The 12,631-nt window shown below is 40.5% G+C and overlaps 1 protein-coding gene across 2 annotated transcripts in view; it reads left to right on the forward strand.

The window, feature by feature from the left end:
• Positions 1-5,948: 5,948 nt before the first annotated feature.
• The window catches only part of FHIP1A (FHF complex subunit HOOK interacting protein 1A), a 91,589-nt gene continuing 84,906 nt past the window's right edge, over positions 5,949-12,631 (forward strand). For both annotated transcript variants that reach the window (XM_082051956.1, XM_082051955.1), the window contains exons 1-2: positions 5,949-6,074; positions 6,386-6,462. The gene's annotated coding sequence lies outside the window, so the exon portion shown is untranslated. The remainder of the gene's footprint in view (positions 6,075-6,385; positions 6,463-12,631) is intronic.

Consider the following 12,631-nt stretch of genomic DNA (forward strand, 5'->3'; position numbering starts at 1 on the left):
TTTCTGTACATCATTTGCAAGAAATGCAACGTGAAGCTGCCTTCCTTTGCAAGTCTTATTTCTGTCTCTTATTTGCTCTGTGGAATGTAACACCTACTGACTTCACAAAGTATCTGACAATGGTGAAGAATCACTTTATTCTAGACCTAAGCCAGGAACAAAAAAGCACATACAGAGGAACAAAACACTACTAAGAATTACTCTCTGATTCGATATAGATTTTTTGCCTAGCAGCTGAATGGTTCATCTCCTGTCTAGTATTGGTCCATTCATAGAGGAAATCAGTATTCTTATACTTACACAAGAGTGCTACTTAATAATATTTAATTGTATTTTAGGTGGTATAAGAGAGACATGCAGACTTACATGATCTTCCATTGCCTGTTGTGTCTCTGCATCTTCCCAGGCATGAAGCTCGACAGTAGTACTATTCGGAAAGCAGTGGGCTTGTACAGTATGACATTTTCTTTTTCCCTCCCTCAGTAACAATTTCCATCAGATGCAAATTCATGTTAGTTCAGAAAAAAAAAAAAAAAAATCCAGTATGTCCAATTTCACATCTGGAAGATACCCTTCATGCAACACAGACTGCAGGGTTTTCCTGCATGGCAGGTAACCTATTTCCCAGTCAGTAGCTTGGTGATTAGAGAGTCTACCAAAAATGTGATCTATCAGGAGGACAAAGTGGGAAGTTTTACGAAAGCAGACAGAAGCGAAAGCAGACAGAAGTGTGACTTTGGGAGGGTGAAATCTAGAGGGCATGTTATGAAAACAGGGAGAATAGTGAGTAGCTATTAATAAGCCAGTGCTTCTCTAAGGGATTTACATAGATTGCATTGTAATTAGCTCGGAGGAGGCCTTGTATTAATAGCTGAGCCAGTGTTCAATAGCGCTATCGCGGTCTCCTAAAATTTTCCCTACTGGTTAACTGACAATAGTCTGTTTTTTAAAAAATCTGAGATAATTAAATGATTAAATCCAGAGTGTCAGAGGTGACTTTTGAGGAGGAAGAGATAGAAAATGTGAATGTTTTTCCACTATTGACTATGATGTGACATGTGTGTAGGTTACAGGTGATGGAAGAGTAGCTTTGGCTCTGTTTGCTTAAATACCATGTTCGCTCTAATCACAGTCTGTATAGCCAGAAAAGCAGAATCATGCTGATAACCTAATTTTCATTAAGAAATGCTTTGTGTAGTTCTTGGCCAAGGTTCCCCCTGGACCTTGGAGTATAATTCGTAATTAGAAAAGGAAGACTGAGCCTTTGAAGAGTCTAGTGCTACTTGTCCTCTAGAGATATATTTGTGTTACATATCCTTCAGCCGTATTCTTAAAGGTAAGCAGTTTGCTATGGTCCAGATGTAAATCTTTGCTGGCAGCGACAGTTTAGCAAATCCAAAGGAAATCTATTAGAGACTGAAAAATTTTCTGTCCTCCAACTACTCTGCCACAGAAGCAGCCTACAGAGAAGGAAGGAGGTTTTGTCTTTTTCCTGTGAGAAGGGAGGTGCTTTTTTTTTTCTTTTTATACAGAAGTTATAAGTTGCCCTCCTCCTCCTCAAATACACAGCTTGAAGGATTTACAGCACAAGTCCAAGGTTCAGCTCTGTGTTTTCAAAGCATAAAGAAAAAGAGAGAGTATCTGAAGAGGACAAAGGCAAGGTCTCAGATAATGCAGAGGAAATACTATAGCATGTGCTTCAGAGACATGCTCCCAAACAAAAAAACCTCACAAAAAATAGGACAGAGCACAATTGTTTCTAGATGCCTATCCGTTAAAAGACATTTTTGGAATCATACTTCCAGCTTCACATATTCTTTATGTTAATTTACGGTGCCCCAGTTCATTCCTGCCCTCATGCTGCTCCCTCTCTGTGCCAGAGTAAGGATTTATTTGGTGGCAGGTGAATGAGATCAAAGAACCAATCCATGTTAAAGTTAACCATAAAAAAGTGTGTTTGTGGTGTAATTTTAATCTGAATCAGAGAACTGATCTCATTTATTAAACAGCTACATAGTTGTTTGTTTGTTTGTTTCTTTTCATCAGGAAAGATGGAAGTGTAGGGGAAGACAGAAAGGGTGGAAGAAAGTAAGATTACTTCTCTTGATAGCAGTGCTGACCTGTGCCATTTTACAGCATATGAGAAATTACAGACTATGAGTGGACTGACTTTTGGAGCAGAAAGAATTAACGTACTCTTAAAATTAGTGTCAGGCCCTTACAATGTATCATAGATAACCAATCTGGTTTTAAAGAGGAAAAATAATTTTGCTAAAGGGGCAGTGAACTTATTTTGGTTTGTCTCATAAATCACTAATTTATAATGGTCAAAGGTAAGTCTTTTTACCTAACCCTGTTATATAACTTCTTTAACAAACTTTATTTTGTTTAAAGAGTTGTCTTGAAACAGGTAAATCAAGAAATACCAATCAAGATAAATTATGAAATCTTTTAAGGTATTTATGTTTGTCAAAGAACAGACACTTAAAGGTAACATACTGATTTCCAATCTGTATGAATATTTTCATTAGTTACCAGTCTAGCCAAGTGTCTGGATTCTATCCATGTAAATTTATCATTTATCTTTCACATGCTAATTATTTTAGAATGGTGCTACATTGTAAATTATGTATTGAAGTAAAATATCTGCAAAACTATCTCAAAAAAACTTGGGGATATCTTTGAACATTAAGGGATACATGTGGTTTACACCATCCAGATGAAATATCATTTAGGTAGAAGTAGCCAATAATTTTCATAAGCATTTAAAGTACAATGCTTTTCTTTCTTAGTATAAAGGTTTTAGAATATGTCTAGAGAAAATTCTCAAAGGACCTTTCTGAAGATTTAAAGCAGACTTTCTTTTTTCCTGTCGCTCACAGAATGAGGAAGAAAGGCTGTGACATAGCATACAACATGATGGCACATTCCTGTATTATTCTTCATTCTTAAACAGAACATGTTTATCCTCTAACACTTTTCCTGGAAATCAGATCTCTTGTTAAGAAGCAAACGTAGTATAGGTTTGTTTTACTGAGATGATATCTAGACCACATATAGGAAAACCCTGTCTTAAATGGGATTGCTCGGGGGTCACTTAATTTATAGTGGGCATTCTGTTTTGTTGACAGTGACTTTTTTTTTGTTAAAAAAAAACAAACCTATTTCTGTCTTATAGATTTTCTATTTGTGGTACACCTGCAACTTGTAATTGAAGAGGGCAGTCAGATTTTTTGCATAAAGCACACTTTTTAATGGACAAATGCTTATACCCCTTTAAAATATGCAACATGAAAAAATGGTATAGATATTTAGAATACAGAGCTCTTCTAAAAGCTGTCTGTTTTACACATGTAGATACACTTGGTCATTTTCATCTGCAACAGTAATTTTTTTTGGATGTTGCAGCCATGCACATGGGTCACAGAAAGCAGAAACTTTCTGAAATGTCTTTAGGAAGTCTGAGTTTTCTCTGGAGCAAAACCAGTGTCCAAAAGTATGAACATACATGTTGTTACGTTCTCTACTATAAATACAAAGTTAGTAGGAATTATTGCTTAAACTTTACTAGGAGCACTGCACAATTGTACTAATGAGACAACATTCAAGACTGGCTAATGCTCTTTGTTAAATCTTGGGTTAGCTTTCATACTTGCAACTGTTCTGTCAGTCAACTGTTTCCGTTCAAGTGATATGTCTCTTACTCTTATACCTGGGTGAAGTGTTTCTTAGTAGCTAAGAATTCCTTCAGAACAAAGAGGGCCATTGGAGGATTAGTGGGAGCTTGTGATAAGATATCTTTACACTTCCATCTCTTCTAACTCTGTGTGACAGAACAGCTTATCTAATGATTTAAGATACAGATGTAAAGGGACAGCTATCTTGGATTCAACCTAATTATGATAGGAAAAATAATTATGGGGTGTTTTTAAAATGCTTAAAGCAGCAATAGAAAGAAGTGAAATAGATTATATCAGTATCCATAACAGGCACTGCTTCAGAGGCTTGCTCCTTAATGATCTGCTTATTACGAGATGTTTCACATAAAGGGCATCTTTCATCTCTGTGCTGGCTGGCAGTTCCTATGCTTCTGAGATCAAACAATTTAAACAGAAGTATCCTCTCAGTTTCTGCTAAAGTCTTCTAGACAATTTTACTAAATTCCCAAGCTGTCTTCTGTTCTGCCACCTTAGACAGCCACCAAATGCCACCCGCCTGTGTACCCAGGCTCTATAGTGGCACACAGTAGCTGCTTCCTGAAGGAATAGTAAGGAATACCAGATCTAATGTTGGAAAACACCTCTCCAACGGAGACACACCTTCCCAGACACCTAGGCAACTGATTCTGGATTCAGACTATGAGGGGGATGACATTAGTAGCTCTGCTGAGCACTTCTACCATAACATTTGCAATAAAGAATTCCGTGCAACTAATAATTCATCTTGCAGTTCTGGAAACAATAAACAATAGTGTAAGAGGGTGGAATTATAGCCTCTGGAAATGGCAGTTCCCACCCCACTCCTCCTTAAAGCTTAGATTTAGCTTCAATGTGTGTCAAGATATTTTACAAGAACCAATGATTCTTCCAGTCTTTCTAAGCAGAGGAACCTGACTCAAATGAGATTAGTTTTATTGTTGACTGGATTCTGAATGACGGTTTTGTCCTGCATTGGGAAGGTTTAACTCTGGCATACCTATGTGTGAGTTAGTTTGTGTAGATCTAGTTACTTAGCAATTTTGGTAAATTATTCTTTAATTACATAGAGCATTTAGAGAGAACACTTCCTGAGCACACAGAGAACACCATTACACTTGGTAAATTATATTATATGTTTATTTAAATGAGCTGTTATCCTAATAGACCACCACAATCTGGTGGTATTTGAAATCACAATCAGAACCCAGACAGTCTAATTAATTAATCTGAAGCCGTTTAAAAGGAAAAAAAAATGACACAATAGCATAGCAAACCATGCTTAACCATTCACCACAGCAGTCTATCACAGTTATAGCAAGGTATTTAAAAGTAAGAACTATATAGCTTGTATCGTGAGGGTATTATCTCTAATTTTAATTTGTAAGTAACATGGGCTAGATTTAAAAGGGTACTTCCAGTTTGCAGATTTTCGACGCAGGAGAAATTGATAGCAGGAAGTTTTATTCGTTATTCACCGTCAGTCACTATGTGAGTCACTGCCCAAGAGGGGCCAGGCCGCTGGCCGGCAGGTGATTCGCCACCCGCGCCCTTCCACAACAGGCCGCCCACCGCGGAAAAGGGGCTCGAAACGCTCCCGCTTGCAGAGAAACACGCCCCGTGGAGCACCGGCATTTTCTGCTGAGAGGGAACAACACTCACGCACCACAGTATCACCTGAAGACACAATAAAATTAATCACAATTAAAAATGGGGGGGTGTATAACAGTGCCACCTAGTGACTCGCATAACTGGGGCTGCCTCCCTCCTATGCCACAGTTTCTGAAAGACAGGGCCTATCCACCACATTTTTATTTTTTAAAAACACTGATTTGTGTTTTGTTTTGTTTTCCCTCCCCAGGAGTGTGTTTCTTCCCGAGCCGAGACCTCCTCACCTGGCAACCACAACTGTTTATCTCAAGAAGGGGCACGGCCGATGCCCTCCTCTCCCGCGGCCGCTTTGGCCTCGACAGGCGGAGGGGCCGAGCGCAGGCCGGGCCGGGCCGGGCCGCCGAGGCCAGAGCGGCCACCCGCCCGCTGGCCCTCACCCCGCCAGGTCGCGGCTCCTCCCCGCCTCTCTGACTCAGCGGCCGGTGGCGAGTTGGGGCCGCCCGCCGTGAGGGAGAGAGAAGAGGGGGGATGGGGAAGATGCCCGCCCTAAGGGGACGGAGCGTCCAGGGCGCTCGGTGAGGGCGGGCTTGAGGGGGATCCCTCCCTTCTGAAGGATTAGCACCCGCCGTGGCTGCCCCGTCGCTGACGGCGACTTACCTGGGCGGCCGCCTGCCTGCCTCCCTCTCGGAGCCGGTCGCTTCGGCAGAGAGGGAGCGGGACCCGCCTCGCCCCTCCACTGGGGAAACTTTCCGCCACCGCCCGCGCCAGGTAGGGGCCGGCCCCCGCGGGGCGGGTGCCATGAAGGGGTGGCGGCGGTTGGGGATGGGCCTCGGACCTGGTGGCGCGGCCTCCACGCCGGGCGTAGCGGCTCCCGCCCAGGGTTGGGCGCCGAGTTGAGGAGGTGTCTCGCCGCCGTTTCGGCTCGTCGGCGGTGCAGGGCGGCGGGCTGGTGTCCCCCGCAGCCGGGCAGCTGCTGTCTGCCTCGGGGCCGCCCAGGGAAGTATATAGGTCACTGGAAGTAATGCCTGCTTAATCCCCTTTTATCTTTTTGGCTCGGCTTTCCTGCTGTTGGTTTGTAGGACGAACTGGGCAGCGTTGGCCGCAAACTTCTGGGAGAGAACCCGGGCTTCACGCAGGGGAGCAGGCGAGCGCCAAGGTGAGAGCATGGGAAGGCTTCTTCCTCACAGGTGTGATGCTTTCCGTGGTGGTGCCAGCTATTTCTGCTTCTGTCAGCCGCCCGACCCTGTGCGTGGGTTGTCACTTTGAGTTCAGGCTCGTGTTTTAACAGGCTAGTAACGCTATTTTTGTTCTTCGGGAAACTTGTTGTGTTGCTCGCCGAATCACTGAAGGCTATTTTGATATTTTCTTGGTATGACAAAGAAAAGTAAAGGCCTCAGCAACTTCAGGACCCTGGTAACGGGAGAAGGCAGCATGTCCTGATAAAGTGGTTGCCGTGATCTTTGAGGCAATCAGGAGCTGTTATCAAGGTCATGTGAGTGTGTTCTGTCACCCAAGGTGTTGGTAGAAACTTGTCATGATTTTGACTTACTCCTTGTGGATAAATCTGTAGGCATGGGCAGATACACACTGTCTGTTAGGACATTGTGCTTAAGGCCAGCCTGCCAGTATAGGACAGTTTGCCAGGTTGAGGCATATGGTTGCTTACAACTGGGAAATGCTCAGGCACTCTTAGTAGTGTTTGGAGATTTTTATTTCAGTCTGATTTCCTTCTCCTCTCTGGGGTGTGTGATTGGTTTTCTGATTAGCGTTAACACATTTCATATGTTGACAATAAGAAAAATGCCTAAAAATGAGTGTTTTATATGCTGCTATACTTGTGGTTGAACTGAAAAAGACTAAAGAATCAGCCAGTGTCCTCTCTCTCTGCGTAGGTGTCTTCTGTATATCAGTGTAAAACTCTGCTATGCAATATACTTGCATTTTTCATCTGTACAACAGTGTTTTTATTCCTCCTTGTAGTTGTAAGAAGGATTCAGGGCCTCATCTTGTTAGTGGCAAAGTATGATGCTTTCATCTTGTTTTCATCTTCGGAGAAAAGAGGGAGTGATAATAAACTATCAATTCAAAGAGATCTCTTGTACATGAATATGGTAATAGTGTTAGTCTATGCAATATAGACCAATGTTTCTGGCCTGTGCTGGTTTTATATAATAATTTATAGAAGTAAACCTTTTAGAAAAAATGGTGATTGGAAGGGTTTATAATAGCCAAAGGAGTAAAGTCTGATTAGGGTTTTCACATTATTCATGTTGCCTTATTTCTGCTGGGCTGTGTATAACGAGTCCACCTGATCTGAAACTAATCTAAGAATTAGGACCTAATGCTGTAATTTGTTTCCTCCTCTCTGGCATTGCTTTAATGAACATGGAAGGTCAAAGGGAGAAGGAAAAGACAGAAAAACTTACAATCTACTTTGTACAGTATAAATAATTGCAAAGGGCATAATTGTACCAGTGAGGTTATTTGTGTGAGGATGGTTGTTGTTGAAGCTGATGGAACACTCAGATGCCTTTTTCTGTTATCCATCTCAATCAAGACAAATGTTTTCAATGACTTCTGCTAACAGTTATTTTAATCTATTTATTGGGTCATGATGATTGATGATATGTGCTTTGAAAAATAAGTGAATTCTATCAAAATGATGAAAAATGTGTTGCCAAAGCCCATGGAAGAAACATAATTTCATTTACATATTTTTCTTTTCATTTTTTCTAAACTTTACTGTATCATTGTTATATCTATATGTTGGTGATGGTAAAAATAGGATTATCCTCTGTGAAGGTGTTTTTGTCGCTGTGGAGTTTTTATCTTTTTTTTTTTTTATTTTTTTTCCCACTAAATGGGATACAAAACATCCTAGAATCTGAAACAAAGAGAACCAAAGTTAGAGAAACTGCTGCTAACGTGGATTTATTTGATCCTGGGGTGAAAATGAGTTTTGGAAATCTATGTATGTTTTTTATTTTTTTTTTTCAGAAGATTATACTAATGCATTGATGCCTGTGAAGCATAAGTCTTCAGATTTACAAACTCAGTACCATCTGAAGCATCAGTTTCTTTGTTAAACTGTTCATTAAAGGGTTATCAAGATTACTTTGATGCACATCAATGTTTAAAGCTTTTTTAAAAAGAACTTATTCACAAATTCTGCTGTTCCACCCTTGCTTATCTTTATTTATTAGTATACAAATGCTGCTTTTTGATGCTTCCAGAAGGTTTCATTACAAGGGCTTTTCAAATTTTAATTAGGCTTTTGGAAATCTTATTTATTTAATATTTGAGTTGCATACTTGGGTTTTAAAAAATGCAGGTCTCCACATCCTGATATAATCTTATTGTGACTTGTAGTTTTTCTCAAACATTGGAGAGAGATGCTCACTCTCTTCCTGTGCTCCACGGCACATCTAGAGTAGTTGGTATGTTTATGGAGTTTGTTACGTGCTGCTGAGAGCAGGGCTTTTGTGACCTCTTGTTCCAGTCATCTGTTTTTGTAACAGTTTTATAATGACATTTTGGTTTATAGACACTTAAACTCCAAGACTTCCCTATTCAAACATGCTGAGTTGGCATTGTTCACTTACTTGTGGTGTCTTCTCAACCTAATCAGATAGTTATTTAGTGTAATACTGACCTACAGCCCAAGAAAAATCCTATCTTTTGTCCCCATCGGAGGAAGCCCCCAGAAGAAAGGGCATAAAGGAGGGCTGTTGGCAGAATAGTGCTTTTTGTGTCCTCCTCTTGGATGTGTTTGAGGTAATGCACAACAGTGGATACCTATACTTCAGGTATTTTATGGATGTACTTTCAATGCTCTGGTAGTGTTGAGTTAACACAAGCAGATTCAGGGTGCTTTCAGAAGAGGCTACAAAAGTCTGCATGGTCAAAAGCTGGAGACTAGTGATATGGAAATTCTGAATTTCTTTCAGTCCTCTTTGCAGTACAGCATGGTGGCTGAATAAGGCTTTTAAGTAGCTGCTGGTGTGGGTGTTCTGTAAGAATTGCTGTACTTTCAAAAACTTGTGCGAACAGCCTCCAAGAAACAGTGGCTTTTTCTGATTGGATAAATCCATTTAGAAAGTAGAGCTAGGACTGCACTGTGTCATGGGGAGCAGGTCAGTTAGACCTGGATCAAATCTGAAGTCTGACTGGGCTGAATTGAAAGAAGGGTTTCGAATGCACTTAAGTATGTGTACAGCAATAAGTGGTTCTGGAATAATTACTCCTGTGTAATATATACATGCACCAGTACATTTTAAAGTGTTAAATTTGGAAGTGCTGTGACGGTAGCAAAGCACTCACAGCTAAGGTTAGTGTTATGAAGACTCAGGAGCTTTTCAGAACACCTCTTGCCTTTCTTTTAATCTTAGGCATTGATCATAAGACTTCCTATTATTATATTTAGGTATCTTTTGGTAAATTACTCATTGATGGTGTGATAAGAGTGTTTTCCATTTTAAACCACAGGGCCAAAAAATTCTTGTCGAAGGTGATCCTGAAGGGCATGTCCAGGTGAGGCAATTCATGTGGCGTGGAATCAGAGCAGTTAAGGTGAGAGCTGGTGACGATGGTAGAAGCTAAAGACACGTGTAGATGCAATCTAAGAATGAGGATTAGCATTGATTAATGGAGAAAGGTCTGGAAACGTGACATGAATATAGCTCTGCATGCAGGAGGCCCGAAGCCTTAGTTCTGTATATATATGCATAGCACTATTTTTCCTCCAAAATCAACTGCCACCTGAAAAGGAGGAATGAGAGGGATGAGTTAGTTTGTGTAACATGTACTTGGGGTTTTGACTCGCGTTCTCTCTGAACTGAATGCAGCACATTTTCTTAGCAGTTGCAGAATTTGTCTAAAATTAATTCTTTTTCAAACTGTGGTGGCTCCCCATGAGTGGTAAGTTATTGGGAAAGCAATGGCTTCTGGAATTTTTTTTTTTTTTTAAAGAAGAAAGGTCAAATTGTGAATTGCCTACCTGCACAGTGACCTGGACAGTTAATTCTGGTCTAATCATAATTAGCATTGTAGAGGACATGTTATCTGCTTCTGCGTGGAGAAACACGTAGCTAGATTAGTGCTAGAAAAGTTAGGCATATTCTGATTTTATAGCTTTTAGCTTTTAACTATAGAAGCATAGTCAAATGTCATTTCCCCTTGTACCTCTACCATAGTCTCTGAACATTATGACAGATACAGTTTTGTTTAAATAAACAGTTGCATGCCTTAGTAGAACTTTTCCACTGTGGTTTAAAAAAAAATAGGGCAAAAAGGCTGTGTGGTAATAAAAACATGTGCTAGGGTCTTTGCATAAGTAACTGGTGCTGAAAGACACTTGTGACCTTTATGCTTCTAATTCTAGTTCATTTTTTACAAGTTGCTTTTATTGTATATTGATGGAGGGAAGGATTTATTTTTGTGAAAATTTTTGTATAAGTAGACCTAAGGCTGTGACTATTCTAGTAGTAGTTTAGTTTGCCTGGGGAACTGATGAAGTGATGCCAGCAAAAGAGCTCACAGCTACAAGGATTTCCTAATGTATGTAAAAAAAATAAAGCCTTTAAGCTATTGACAAGACCTATATGCCAATAGACTTTTAAACTGTAACTTAAATTGAACCGTCGGCTATTTTTTTTGCACTGTGCTGACAGTGAAGTGTTGAACTGCTGAACAGTCAATCCCACTTGCGTTCACAACATCTTTGTAAAACTTCAGGTACCCCTGAGCAGGAGGGAAGAGCATTTTGTACTTTTTTCTTTGTTTAGTTTTATTAACAATTAACAATTAACAGTTAATATATTTGTAATAGCTAAACATTTTTCAATTGTTTGTTTTTTGACACACAGGTCAAAGAGCAATGACTGAAAAATTGCTGTTGTGCAGCCAGGTCCGAAAAGTAGTGTGGGTTTTTACTAAATTGTGTTAGCTCATTTTGATGTGGCAGGCTCCTGCCCTAATGCAACAAACCTGAGAGGGAGAGGTGATTTGGCTTGCTGCTTCACCACTGTACTGGCTGTTACATTAAGAGTAGTGTTTCTGTAAGCATATCTATCTTGAACATATAAGGGAAGAAGGGAGCCTGAGTAGGGAGGTGCTGCTTTTGTCATTACAAGTTGAAATGTTTATGGTTTGTTAGCCTGGACCCATGTGCTTTATTAAACAGAGCTTTGCCGTCTCCTCGCACGTTTGTGACACTTTTACACTTTGTCCGTGCTATAAATATGTTTTAGTACAGTGTCATAAAGTCAGAATTCCAGTAAGAAAAGCTACAGAGGACAAAAGCTTCTCTCCCCTCTGAGGAAGTCCCTTGATTTGCAGTGCTGGACTTTGCAGGGGGGGCATGCTCCCACTCACAGTGAGATCTGGATTTGTTTTGGAGACAAGGGCTCTTGTTCCTCTCTGCATGTGACTTAGAATTATGGTGCGTTCTCTCTCCTGCATACTGAGGTGAAGCAATGACAGGTGCTAAGCAGCCAAAGATTTTTCTGTGAACCATTAATGTCTTCCAAAAGGGGTGTGTTGCTCCTTGTTTTGCTCTGATACTGTTATTGAACCACCCACATGTCCTTGGAATGTTTGTGGCGTGGATTGGGAATATCAGTCATGTTTGGATTTGTGGATTTGTGATTCCAAGTTTCCAAGAAGTAGTGGATTCTAGTAGCTAGTCTGTTACTCTGAGGTGGTATTGCCTTTTTAAAAATTTTATAATTGGCCTTTTTGCTATTCAGTACAGGGAAGCATAGAACACAGAGTCAGCAATAGGTGTAACAGTGTAATTTCCGTTCTGAATTGCTGACTTGCGTTAAGATTAATTATGCTTACCTGCTTGGAGTGGTTTCAGATAAATAATTAGAAAGTTCTTTGTTAGCTCCTTGAAACATTTTTATAGGATGAGCATGTGAAGTGGAAGTAAATTTTCTTAAAAGTGAGGGGGGAAAAAGTCATGGAGGAAAATAAAGATGGGGGGCAGAAACTGGTTTGCTCTCACAATGATTTCTGTTCTTAATGTTCTGGTCTCAGCAGTGTGAACAACACTGGGAGACATGATCGTGAGCTGGCTGCCAGATACCAGAGAGGTTTCTTGGATGTCAGTGGTTACATCTGCCTTCAGCAGTATTTTGCTGGCATGATTTTTACAGCAGTGATGTTTGTCAACAACAGCCCAATGCTTAGGGATTCCTGACTTGCTGGTGTTGATACAGCAGAACACACTGTAGTATTGAGATGGTTTTTCGGAATTTCCTTAGGCTAGATAGAGCTAGGTTTGTTTTGCTTGTATGCCAGTGGAGTCTGTGGACTTGGAAAAC

Source organism: Streptopelia decaocto (assembly GCF_964273445.1).
Source record: "Streptopelia decaocto genome assembly, chromosome: 4".
Lineage (NCBI taxonomy): Eukaryota > Metazoa > Chordata > Aves > Columbiformes > Columbidae > Streptopelia > Streptopelia decaocto.